This window comes from Schistocerca serialis, chromosome 3 (genome assembly GCF_023864345.2).
Source record: "Schistocerca serialis cubense isolate TAMUIC-IGC-003099 chromosome 3, iqSchSeri2.2, whole genome shotgun sequence".
NCBI lineage: Eukaryota > Metazoa > Arthropoda > Insecta > Orthoptera > Acrididae > Schistocerca > Schistocerca serialis.
The window spans coordinates 972047665-972061884 of record NC_064640.1 but is presented as its reverse complement, the minus strand read 5'-3'; positions in this window follow the sequence as shown (position 1 = coordinate 972061884).

The following is a 14220-nucleotide window of genomic DNA, read 5'->3' as shown; positions in this document are numbered from 1 at the left end:
TCTCCCACCAGGAGTACTGTGACAGTCTATAGGTTGACAGATAATGGCGTATCGCTTCAGGGGAACTGGCTAGTGGAACCTTGAAAATGTGACTGTGGTAAAACGGGGAGCAACTGACAGGAGTAACTATGACTCTCTTAAGGTAGCCAAATGCTTCGTCAACAGGCGAAATACATCGGCAAACTCGAGAAGCTCACGGCAGGAGTACTGTGAAAGACATTAGGTTGACAGACAATGGCGTATCGCGTCAGGTGAACTGGCTAGAGGAAGCTTGAAAATGTGACTGTGGTAAAACGGGGAGCAACTGACAGGAGTAACTATGATCTCTTAAGGTAGCCAAATGCCTCGTCAACAGGCGAAATACATCGGCAAACTCGAGAATCTCCCACCAGGAGTACTGTGACAGTCTATAGGTTGACAGATAATGGCGTATCGCTTCAGGGGAACTGGCGAGAGGAAGCTTAAAATTGTGACTGTGGTGAAACGGGGAGCAACTGACAGGAGTAACTATGACTCTCTTAAGGTAGCCAAATGCCTCGTCAACAGGCGAAATACATCGGCAAACTCGAGAAGCTCCTGGCACGAGTACTGTGAAAGACATTAGGTTGACAGACAATGGCGTATCGCGTCAGGTGAACTGGCTAGAGGAAGCTTGAAAATGTGACTTAGGTAAAACGGGGAGCAACTGACAGGAGTAACTATGACTCTCTTAAGGTAGCCAAATGCCTCGTCAACCGGAGAAATACATCGGCAAACTCGAGAAGCTCCCATCAGGAGTGCTGTGAAAGTCTTTAGGTTGACAGATAATAGCGTATCGCGTCAGGGGAACTGGCTCGTGGAACGTTGAAAATGTGACAGTGGTAAAACGGGGAGCAACTGACAGGAGTAACTATGACTCTCTTAAGGTAGCCAAATGCCTCGTCAACCGGAGAAATACATCGGCAAACTCGAGAAGCTCCCATCAGGAGTGCTGTGAAAGTCTTTAGGTTGACAGATAATAGCGTATCGCGTCAGGGGAACTGGCTCGTGGAACGTTGAAAATGTGACAGTGGTAAAACGGGGAGCAACTAACAGGAATAACTATGACTCTCTTAAGGTAGCCAAATGCCTCGTCAACAGGCGAAATATATCGGCAAACTCGAGAAGCTCCCACCAGGAGTACTGTGACAGTCTATAGGTTGACAGATAATGGCGTATCGCTTCAGGGGAACTGGCGAGAGGAAGCTTAAAATTGTGACTGTGGTGAAACGGGGAGCAACTGACAGGAGTAACTATGACTCTCTTAAGGTAACCAAATGCCTCGTCAACAGGCGAAATACATCGGCAAACTCGAGAAGCTCCTGGCAAGAGTACTGTGAAAGACATTAGGTTGACAGACAATGGCGTATCGCGTCAGGTGAACTGGCTAGAGGAAGCTTGAAAATGTGACTTAGGTAAAACGGGGAGCAACTGACAGGAGTAACTATGACTCTCTTAAGGTAGCCAAATCCCTCGTCAACCGGAGAAATACATCGGCAAACTCGAGAAGCTCCCATCAGGAGTACTGTGAAAGTCTTTAGGTTGACAGATAATAGCGTATCGCTTCAGGGGAACTGGCTCGTGGAACGTTGAAAATGTGACAGTGGTAAAACGGGGATCAACTGACAGGAGTAACTATGACTCTCTTAAGGTATCCATATGTCTCGTCAACAGGCGAAATACATCGGCAATCTCGAGAAGCTCCCACCAGGAGTACTGTGACAGTCTATAGGTTGACAGATAATGGCGTATCGCTTCAGGGGAACTGGCTAGTGGAACCTTGAAAATGTGACTGTGGTAAAACGGGGAGCAACTGACAGGAGTAACTATGACTCTCTTAAGGTAGCCATATGCCTCGTCAACAGGCGAAATACATCGGCAATCTCGAGAAGCTCCCACCAGGAGTACTGTGACAGTCTATAGGTTGACAGATAATGGCGTATCGCTTCAGGGGAACTGGCTAGTGGAACCTTGAAAATGTGACTGTGGTAAAACGGGGAGCAACTGACAGGAGTATCTATGACTCTCTTAAGGTAGCCAAATGCTTCGTCAACAGGCGAAATACATCGGCAAACTCGAGAAGCTCACGGCAGGAGTACTGTGAAATACATTAGGTTGACAGACAATGGCGTATCGCGTCAGGTGAACTGGCTAGAGGAAGCTTGAAAATGTGACTGTGGTAAAACGGGGAGCAACTGACAGGAGTAACTATGATCTCTTAAGGTAGCCAAATGCCTCGTCAACAGGCGAAATACATCGGCAAACTCGAGAATCTCCCACCAGGAGTACTGTGACAGTCTATAGGTTGACAGATAATGGCGTATCGCTTCAGGGAAACTGGCTCGTGGAACGTTGAAAATGTGACTGTGGTGAAACGGGGAGCAACTGACAGGAGTAACTATGACTCTCTTAAGGTAGCCAAATGCCTCGTCAACAGGCGAAATACATCGGCAAACTCGAGAAGCTCCTGGCAAGAGTACTGTGAAAGACATTAGGTTGACAGACAATGGCGTATCGCGTCAGGTGAACTGGCTAGAGGAAGCTTGAAAATGTGACTTAGGTAAAACGGGGAGCAACTGACAGGAGTAACTATGACTCTCTTAAGGTAGCCAAATGCCTCGTCAACCGGAGAAATACATCGGCAAACTCGAGAAGCTCCCATCAGGAGTGCTGTGAAAGTCTTTAGGTTGACAGATAATAGCGTATCGCTTCAGGGGAACTGGCTCGTGGAACGTTGAAGATGTGACAGTGGTAAAACGGGGAGCAACTGACAGGAGTAACTATGACTCTCTTAAGGTAGCCATATGCGTCGTCAACAGGCGAAATACATCGGTAATCTCGAGAAGCTCCCACCAGGAGTACTGTGACAGTCTATAGGTTGACAGATAATGGCGTATCGCTTCAGGGGAACTGGCTAGTGGAACCTTGAAAATGTGACTGTGGTAAAACGGGGAGCAACTGACAGGAGTAACTATGACTCTCTTAAGGTAGCCAAATGCTTCGTCAACAGGCGAAATACATCGGCAAACTCGAGAAGCTCACGGCAGGAGTACTGTGAAAGACATTAGGTTGACAGACAATGGCGTATCTCGTCAGGTGAACTGGCTAGAGGAAGCTTGAAAATGTGACTGTGGTAAAACGGGGAGCAACTGACAGGAGTAACTATGACTCTCTTAAGGTAGCCATATGCCTCGTCAACAGGCGAAATACATCGGCAATCTCGAGAAGCTCCCACCAGGAGTACTGTGACAGTCTATAGGTTGACAGATAATGGCGTATCGCTTCAGGGGAACTGGCTAGTGGAACCTTGAAAATGTGACTGTGGTAAAACGGGGAGCAACTGACAGGAGTAACTATGACTCTCTTAAGGTAGCCAAATGCTTCGTCAACAGGCGAAATACATCGGCAAACTCGAGAAGCTCACGGCAGGAGTACTGTGAAAGACATTAGGTTGACAGACAATGGCGTATCGCGTCAGGTGAACTGGCTAGAGGAAGCTTGAAAATGTGACTGTGGTAAAACGGGGAGCAACTGACAGGAGTAACTATGATCTCTTAAGGTAGCCAAATGCCTCGTCAACAGGCGAAATACATCGGCAAACTCGAGAATCTCCCACCAGGAGTACTGTGACAGTCTATAGGTTGACAGATAATGGCGTATCGCTTCAGGGGAACTGGCGAGAGGAAGCTTAAAATTGTGACTGTGGTGAAACGGGGAGCAACTGACAGGAGTAACTATGACTCTCTTAAGGTAGCCAAATGCCTCGTCAACAGGCGAAATACATCGGCAAACTCGAGAAGCTCCTGGCACGAGTACTGTGAAAGACATTAGGTTGACAGACAATGGCGTATCGCGTCAGGTGAACTGGCTAGAGGAAGCTTGAAAATGTGACTTAGGTAAAACGGGGAGCAACTGACAGGAGTAACTATGACTCTCTTAAGGTAGCCAAATGCCTCGTCAACCGGAGAAATACATCGGCAAACTCGAGAAGCTCCCATCAGGAGTGCTGTGAAAGTCTTTAGGTTGACAGATAATAGCGTATCGCGTCAGGGGAACTGGCTCGTGGAACGTTGAAAATGTGACAGTGGTAAAACGGGGAGCAACTGACAGGAGTAACTATGACTCTCTTAAGGTAGCCAAATGCCTCGTCAACAGGCGAAATACATCGGCAATCTCGAGAAGCTCCCACCAGGAGTACTGTGACAGTCTATAGGTTGACAGATAATGGCGTATCGCTTCAGGGGAACTGGCTAGTGGAACGTTGAAAATGTGACTGTGGTAAAACGGGGAGCAACTGACAGGAGTAACTATGACTCTCTTAAGGTAGCCATATGCCTCGTCAACAGGCGAAATACATCGGCAAACTCGAGAAGCTCACGGCAGGAGTACTGTGAAAGACATTAGGTTGACAGACAATGGCGTATCGCGTCAGGTGAACTGGCTAGAGGAAGCTTGAAAATGTGACTGTGGTAAAACGGGGAGCAACTGACAGGAGTAACTATGACTCTCTTAAGGTAGCCATATGCCTCGTCAACAGGCGAAATACATCGGCAATCTCGAGAAGCTCCCACCAGGAGTACTGTGACAGTCTATAGGTTGACAGATAATGGCGTATCGCTTCAGGGGAACTGGCTAGTGGAACCTTGAAAATGTGACTGTGGTAAAACGGGGAGCAACTGACAGGAGTAACTATGACTCTCTTAAGGTAGCCAAATGCTTCGTCAACAGGCGAAATACATCGGCAAACTCGAGAAGCTCACGGCAGGAGTACTGTGAAAGACATTAGGTTGACAGACAATGGCGTATCGCGTCAGGTGAACTGGCTAGAGGAAGCTTGAAAATGTGACTGTGGTAAAACGGGGAGCAACTGACAGGAGTAACTATGACTCTCTTAAGGTAGCCATATGCCTCGTCAACAGGCGAAATACATCGGCAATCTCGAGAAGCTCCCACCAGGAGTACTGTGACAGTCTATAGGTTGACAGATAATGGCGTATCGCTTCAGGGGAACTGGCTAGTGGAACCTTGAAAATGTGACTGTGGTAAAACGGGGAGCAACTGACAGGAGTAACTATGACTCTCTTAAGGTAGCCAAATGCTTCGTCAACAGGCGAAATACATCGGCAAACTCGAGAAGCTCACGGCAGGAGTACTGTGAAAGACATTAGGTTGACAGACAATGGCGTATCGCGTCAGGTGAACTGGCTAGAGGAAGCTTGAAAATGTGACTGTGGTAAAACGGGGAGCAACTGACAGGAGTAAGTATGATCTCTTAAGGTAGCCAAATGCCTCGTCAACAGGCGAAATACATCGGCAAACTCGAGAATCTCCCACCAGGAGTACTGTGACAGTCTATAGGTTGACAGATAATGGCGTATCGCTTCAGGGGAACGAGAGGAAGCTTAAAATTGTGACTGTGGTGAAACGGGGAGCAACTGACAGGAGTAACTATGACTCTCTTAAGGTAGCCAAATGCTTCGTCAACAGGCGAAATACATCGGCAAACTCGAGAAGCTCCTGGCAAGAGTACTGTGAAAGACATTAGGTTGACAGACAATGGCGTATCGCGTCAGGTGAACTGGCTAGAGGAAGCTTGAAAATGTGACAGTGGTAAAACGGGGAGCAACTGACAGGAGTATCTATGACTCTCTTAAGGTAGCCATATGCCTCGTCAACAGGCGAAATACATCGGCAATCTCGAGAAGCTCCCATCAGGAGTACTGTGACAGTCTATAGGTTGACAGATAATGGCGTATCGCTTCAGGGGAACTGGCTAGTGGAACGTTGAAAATGTGACTGTGGTAAAACGGGGAGCAACTGACAGGAGTAACTATGACTCTCTTAAGGTAGCCATATGCCTCGTCAACAGGCGAAATACATCGGCAATCTCGAGAAGCTCCCACCAGGAGTACTGTGACAGTCTATAGGTTGACAGATAATGGCGTATCGCTTCAGGGGAACTGGCTAGTGGAACCTTGAAAATGTGACTGTGGTAAAACGGGGAGCAACTGACAGGAGTAACTATGACTCTCTTAAGGTAGCCAAATGCTTCGTCAACAGACGAAATACATCGGCAAACTCGAGAAGCTCACGGCAGGAGTACTGTGAAAGACATTAGGTTGACAGACAATGGCGTATCGCGTCAGGTGAACTGGCTAGAGGAAGCTTGAAAATGTGACTGTGGTAAAACGGGGAGCAACTGACAGGAGTAACTATGATCTCTTAAGGTAGCCAAATGCCTCGTCAACAGGCGAAATACATCGGCAAACTCGAGAATCTCCCACCAGGAGTACTGTGACAGTCTATAGGTTGACAGATAATGGCGTATCGCTTCAGGGGAACTGGCTAGTGGAACCTTGAAAATGTGACTGTGGTAAAACGGGGAGCAACTGACAGGAGTAACTATGACTCTCTTAAGGTAGCCAAATGCTTCGTCAACAGGCGAAATACATCGGCAAACTCGAGAAGCTCACGGCAGGAGTACTGTGAAAGACATTAGGTTGACAGACAATGGCGTATCGCGTCAGGTGAACTGGCTAGAGGAAGCTTGAAAATGTGACTGTGGTAAAACGGGGAGCAACTGACAGGAGTAACTATGATCTCTTAAGGTAGCCAAATGCCTCGTCAACAGGCGAAATACATCGGCAAACTCGAGAATCTCCCACCAGGAGTACTGTGACAGTCTATAGGTTGACAGATAATGGCGTATCGCTTCAGGGGAACTGGCGAGAGGAAGCTTAAAATTGTGACTGTGGTGAAACGGGGAGCAACTGACAGGAGTAACTATGACTCTCTTAAGGTAGCCAAATGCCTCGTCAACAGGCGAAATACATCGGCAAACTCGAGAAGCTCCTGGCACGAGTACTGTGAAAGACATTAGGTTGACAGACAATGGCGTATCGCGTCAGGTGAACTGGCTAGAGGAAGCTTGAAAATGTGACTTAGGTAAAACGGGGAGCAACTGACAGGAGTAACTATGACTCTCTTAAGGTAGCCAAATGCCTCGTCAACCGGAGAAATACATCGGCAAACTCGAGAAGCTCCCATCAGGAGTGCTGTGAAAGTCTTTAGGTTGACAGATAATAGCGTATCGCGTCAGGGGAACTGGCTCGTGGAACGTTGAAAATGTGACAGTGGTAAAACGGGGAGCAACTGACAGGAGTAACTATGACTCTCTTAAGGTAGCCAAATGCCTCGTCAACCGGAGAAATACATCGGCAAACTCGAGAAGCTCCCATCAGGAGTGCTGTGAAAGTCTTTAGGTTGACAGATAATAGCGTATCGCGTCAGGGGAACTGGCTCGTGGAACGTTGAAAATGTGACAGTGGTAAAACGGGGAGCAACTGACAGGAGTAACTATGACTCTCTTAAGGTAGCCATATGCCTCGTCAACAGGCGAAATACATCGGCAATCTCGAGAAGCTCCCACCAGGAGTACTGTGACAGTCTATAGGTTGACACATAATGGCGTATCGCTTCAGGGGAACTGGCTAGTGGAACGTTGAAAATGTGACTGTGGTAAAACGGGGAGCAACTGACAGGAGTAACTATGACTCTCTTAAGGTAGCCATATGCCTCGTCAACAGGCGAAATACATCGGCAAACTCGAGAAGCTCACGGCAGGAGTACTGTGAAAGACATTAGGTTGACAGACAATGGCGTATCGCGTCAGGTGAACTGGCTAGAGGAAGCTTGAAAATGTGACTGTGGTAAAACGGGGAGCAACTGACAGGAGTAACTATGACTCTCTTAAGGTAGCCATATGCCTCGTCAACAGGCGAAATACATCGGCAATCTCGAGAAGCTCCCACCAGGAGTACTGTGACAGTCTATAGGTTGACAGATAATGGCGTATCGCTTCAGGGGAACTGGCTAGTGGAACCTTGAAAATGTGACTGTGGTAAAACGGGGAGCAACTGACAGGAGTAACTATGACTCTCTTAAGGTAGCCAAATGCTTCGTCAACAGGCGAAATACATCGGCAAACTCGAGAAGCTCACGGCAGGAGTACTGTGAAAGACATTAGGTTGACAGACAATGGCGTATCGCGTCAGGTGAACTGGCTAGAGGAAGCTTGAAAATGTGACTGTGGTAAAACGGGGAGCAACTGACAGGAGTAACTATGATCTCTTAAGGTAGCCAAATGCCTCGTCAACAGGCGAAATACATCGGCAAACTCGAGAATCTCCCACCAGGAGTACTGTGACAGTCTATAGGTTGACAGATAATGGCGTATCGCTTCAGGGGAACGAGAGGAAGCTTAAAATTGTGACTGTGGTGAAACGGGGAGCAACTGACAGGAGTAACTATGACTCTCTTAAGGTAGCCAAATGCTTCGTCAACAGGCGAAATACATCGGCAAACTCGAGAAGCTCCTGGCAAGAGTACTGTGAAAGACATTAGGTTGACAGACAATGGCGTATCGCGTCAGGTGAACTGGCTAGAGGAAGCTTGAAAATGTGACAGTGGTAAAACGGGGAGCAACTGACAGGAGTATCTATGACTCTCTTAAGGTAGCCATATGCCTCGTCAACAGGCGAAATACATCGGCAATCTCGAGAAGCTCCCACCAGGAGTACTGTGACAGTCTATAGGTTGACAGATAATGGCGTATCGCTTCAGGGGAACTGGCTAGTGGAACGTTGAAAATGTGACTGTGGTAAAACGGGGAGCAACTGACAGGAGTAACTATGACTCTCTTAAGGTAGCCATATGCCTCGTCAACAGGCGAAATACATCGGCAATCTCGAGAAGCTCCCACCAGGAGTACTGTGACAGTCTATAGGTTGACAGATAATGGCGTATCGCTTCAGGGGAACTGGCTAGTGGAACCTTGAAAATGTGACTGTGGTAAAACGGGGAGCAACTGACAGGAGTAACTATGACTCTCTTAAGGTAGCCAAATGCTTCGTCAACAGACGAAATACATCGGCAAACTCGAGAAGCTCACGGCAGGAGTACTGTGAAAGACATTAGGTTGACAGACAATGGCGTATCGCGTCAGGTGAACTGGCTAGAGGAAGCTTGAAAATGTGACTGTGGTAAAACGGGGAGCAACTGACAGGAGTAACTATGATCTCTTAAGGTAGCCAAATGCCTCGTCAACAGGCGAAATACATCGGCAAACTCGAGAATCTCCCACCAGGAGTACTGTGACAGTCTATAGGTTGACAGATAATGGCGTATCGCTTCAGGGGAACTGGCTAGTGGAACCTTGAAAATGTGACTGTGGTAAAACGGGGAGCAACTGACAGGAGTAACTATGACTCTCTTAAGGTAGCCAAATGCTTCGTCAACAGGCGAAATACATCGGCAAACTCGAGAAGCTCACGGCAGGAGTACTGTGAAAGACATTAGGTTGACAGACAATGGCGTATCGCGTCAGGTGAACTGGCTAGAGGAAGCTTGAAAATGTGACTGTGGTAAAACGGGGAGCAACTGTCAGGAGTAACTATGATCTCTTAAGGTAGCCAAATGCCTCGTCAACAGGCGAAATACATCGGCAAACTCGAGAATCTCCCACCAGGAGTACTGTGACAGTCTATAGGTTGACAGATAATGGCGTATCGCTTCAGGGGAACTGGCGAGAGGAAGCTTAAAATTGTGACTGTGGTGAAACGGGGAGCAACTGACAGGAGTAACTATGCCTCTCTTAAGGTAGCCAAATGCCTCGTCAACAGGCGAAATACATCGGCAAACTCGAGAAGCTCCTGGCACGAGTACTGTGAAAGACATTAGGTTGACAGACAATGGCGTATCGCGTCAGGTGAACTGGCTAGAGGAAGCTTGAAAATGTGACTTAGGTAAAACGGGGAGCAACTGACAGGAGTAACTATGACTCTCTTAAGGTAGCCAAATGCCTCGTCAACCGGAGAAATACATCGGCAAACTCGAGAAGCTCCCATCAGGAGTGCTGTGAAAGTCTTTAGGTTGACAGATAATAGCGTATCGCGTCAGGGGAACTGGCTCGTGGAACGTTGAAAATGTGACAGTGGTAAAACGGGGAGCAACTGACAGGAGTAACTATGACTCTCTTAAGGTAGCCAAATGCCTCGTCAACCGGAGAAATACATCGGCAAACTCGAGAAGCTCCCATCAGGAGTGCTGTGAAAGTCTTTAGGTTGACAGATAATAGCGTATCGCGTCAGGGGAACTGGCTCGTGGAACGTTGAAAATGTGACAGTGGTAAAACGGGGAGCAACTGACAGGAGTAACTATGACTCTCTTAAGGTAGCCATATGCCTCGTCAACAGGCGAAATACATCGGCAATCTCGAGAAGCTCCCACCAGGAGTACTGTGACAGTCTATAGGTTGACACATAATGGCGTATCGCTTCAGGGGAACTGGCTAGTGGAACGTTGAAAATGTGACTGTGGTAAAACGGGGAGCAACTGACAGGAGTAACTATGACTCTCTTAAGGTAGCCATATGCCTCGTCAACAGGCGAAATACATCGGCAAACTCGAGAAGCTCACGGCAGGAGTACTGTGAAAGACATTAGGTTGACAGACAATGGCGTATCGCGTCAGGTGAACTGGCTAGAGGAAGCTTGAAAATGTGACTGTGGTAAAACGGGGAGCAACTGACAGGAGTAACTATGACTCTCTTAAGGTAGCCATATGCCTCGTCAACAGGCGAAATACATCGGCAATCTCGAGAAGCTCCCACCAGGAGTACTGTGACAGTCTATAGGTTGACAGATAATGGCGTATCGCTTCAGGGGAACTGGCTAGTGGAACGTTGAAAATGTGACTGTGGTAAAACGGGGAGCAACTGACAGGAGTAACTATGACTCTCTTAAGGTAGCCAAATGCTTCGTCAACAGGCGAAATACATCGGCAAACTCGAGAAGCTCACGGCAGGAGTACTGTGAAAGACATTAGGTTGACAGACAATGGCGTATCGCGTCAGGTGAACTGGCTAGAGGAAGCTTGAAAATGTGACTGTGGTAAAACGGGGAGCAACTGACAGGAGTAACTATGATCTCTTAAGGTAGCCAAATGCCTCGTCAACAGGCGAAATACATCGGCAAACTCGAGAATCTCCCACCAGGAGTACTGTGACAGTCTATAGGTTGACAGATAATGGCGTATCGCTTCAGGGGAACTGGCGAGAGGAAGCTTAAAATTGTGACTGTGGTGAAACGGGGAGCAACTGACAGGAGTAACTATGACTCTCTTAAGGTAGCCAAATGCCTCGTCAACAGGCGAAATACATCGGCAAACTCGAGAAGCTCCTGGCAAGAGTACTGTGAAAGACATTAGGTTGACAGACAATGGCGTATCGCGTCAGGTGAACTGGCTAGAGGAAGCTTGAAAATGTGACAGTGGTAAAACGGGGAGCAACTGACAGGAGTATCTATGACTCTCTTAAGGTAGCCATATGCCTCGTCAACAGGCGAAATACATCGGCAATCTCGAGAAGCTCCCACCAGGAGTACTGTGACAGTCTATAGGTTGACAGATAATGGCGTATCGCTTCAGGGGAACTGGCTAGTGGAACGTTGAAAATGTGACTGTGGTAAAACGGGGAGCAACTGACAGGAGTAACTATGACTCTCTTAAGGTAGCCATATGCCTCGTCAACAGGCGAAATACATCGGCAATCTCGAGAAGCTCCCACCAGGAGTACTGTGACAGTCTATAGGTTGACAGATAATGGCGTATCGCTTCAGGGGAACTGGCTAGTGGAACCTTGAAAATGTGACTGTGGTAAAACGGGGAGCAACTGACAGGAGTAACTATGACTCTCTTAAGGTAGCCAAATGCTTCGTCAACAGACGAAATACATCGGCAAACTCGAGAAGCTCACGGCAGGAGTACTGTGAAAGACATTAGGTTGACAGACAATGGCGTATCGCGTCAGGTGAACTGGCTAGAGGAAGCTTGAAAATGTGACTGTGGTAAAACGGGGAGCAACTGACAGGAGTAACTATGATCTCTTAAGGTAGCCAAATGCCTCGTCAACAGGCGAAATACATCGGCAAACTCGAGAATCTCCCACCAGGAGTACTGTGACAGTCTATAGGTTGACAGATAATGGCGTATCGCTTCAGGGGAACTGGCGAGAGGAAGCTTAAAATTGTGACTGTGGTGAAACGGGGAGCAACTGACAGGAGTAACTATGACTCTCTTAAGGTAGCCAAATGCCTCGTCAACAGGCGAAATACATCGGCAAACTCGAGAAGCTCCTGGCAAGAGTACTGTGAAAGACATTATGTTGACAGACAATGGCGTATCGCGTCAGGTGAACTGGCTAGAGGAAGCTTGAAAATGTGACAGTGGTAAAACGGGGAGCAATTGACGGGAGTAACTATGACTCTCTTAAGGTAGCCATATGCCTCGTCAACAGGCGAAATACATCGGCAATCTCGAGAAGCTCCCACCAGGAGTACTGTGACAGTCTATAGGTTGACAGATAATGGCGTATCGCTTCAGGGGAACTGGCTAGTGGAACCTTGAAAATGTGACTGTGGTAAAACGGGGAGCAACTGACAGGAGTAACTATGACTCTCTTAAGGTAGCCATATGCCTCGTCAACAGGCGAAATACATCGGCACTCTCGAGAAGCTCCCACCAGGAGTACTGTGACAGTCTATAGGTTGACAGATAATGGCGTATCGCTTCAGGGGAACTGGCTAGTGGAACCTTGAAAATGTGACTGTGGTAAAACGGGGAGCAACTGACAGGAGTAACTATGACTCTCTTAAGGTAGCCAAATGCTTCGTCAACAGGCGAAATACATCGGCAAACTCGAGAAGCTCACGGCAGGAGTACTGTGAAAGACATTAGGTTGACAGACAATGGCGTATCGCGTCAGGTGAACTGGCTAGAGGAAGCTTGAAACTGTGTCTGTGGTAAAACGGGGAGCAACTGACAGGAGTAACTATGATCTCTTAAGGTAGCCAAATGCCTCGTCAACAGGCGAAATACATCGGCAAACTCGAGAATCTCCCACCAGGAGTACTGTGACAGTCTATAGGTTGACAGATACTGGCGTATCGCTTCAGGGGAAGTGGGGAGAGGAAGCTTAAAATTGTGACTGTGGTGAAACGGGGAGCAACTGACAGGAGTAACTATGACTCTCTTAAGGTAGCCAAATGCCTCGTCAACAGGCGAAATACATCGGCAAACTCGAGAAGCTCCTGGCAAGAGTACTGTGAAAGACATTAGGTGTACAGACAATGGCGTATCGCGTCACGTGAACTGGCTAGAGGAAGCTTGAAAATGTGACTTAGGTAAAACGGGGAGCAACTGACAGGAGTAACTATGACTCTCTTAAGGTAGCCAAATGCCTCGTCAACCGGAGAAATACATCGGCAAACTCGAGAAGCTCCCATCAGGAGTGCTGTGAAAGTCTTTAGGTTGACAGATAATAGCGTATCGCTTCAGGGGAACTGGCTCGTGGAACGTTGAAAATGTGACAGTGGTAAAACGGGGAGCAACTGACAGGAGTTACTATGACTCTCTTAAGGTAGCCATATGCCTCGTCAACAGGCGAAATACATCGGCAATCTCGAGAAGCTCCCACCAGGAGTACTGTGACAGTCTATAGGTTGACAGATAATGGCGTATCGCTTCAGGGGAACTGGCTAGTGGAACGTTGAAAATGGGACTGTGGTAAAACGGGGAGCAACTGACAGGAGTAACTATGACTCTCTTAAGGTAGCCATATGCCTCGTCAACAGGCGAAATACATCGGCAAACTCGAGAAGCTCACGGCAGGAGTACTGTGAAAGACATTAGGTTGACAGACAATGGCGTATCGCGTCAGGTGAACTGGCTAGAGGAAGCTTGAAAATGTGACTGTGGTAAAACGGGGAGCAACTGACAGGAGTAACTATGACTCTCTTAAGGTAGCCATATGCCTCGTCAACAGGCGAAATACATCGGCAATCTCGAGAAGCTCCCACCAGGAGTACTGTGACAGTCTATAGGTTGACAGATAATGGCGTATCGCTTCAGGGGAACTGGCGAGAGGAAGCTTAAAATTGTGACTGTGGTGAAACGGGGAGCAACTGACAGGAGTAACTATGACTCTCTTAAGGTAGCCAAATGCCTCGTCAACAGGCGAAATACATCGGCAAACTCGAGAAGCTCCTGGCACGAGTACTGTGAAAGACATTAGGTTGACAGACAATGGCGTATCGCGTCAGGTGAACTGGCTAGAGGAAGCTTGAAAATGTGACTGTGGTAAAACGG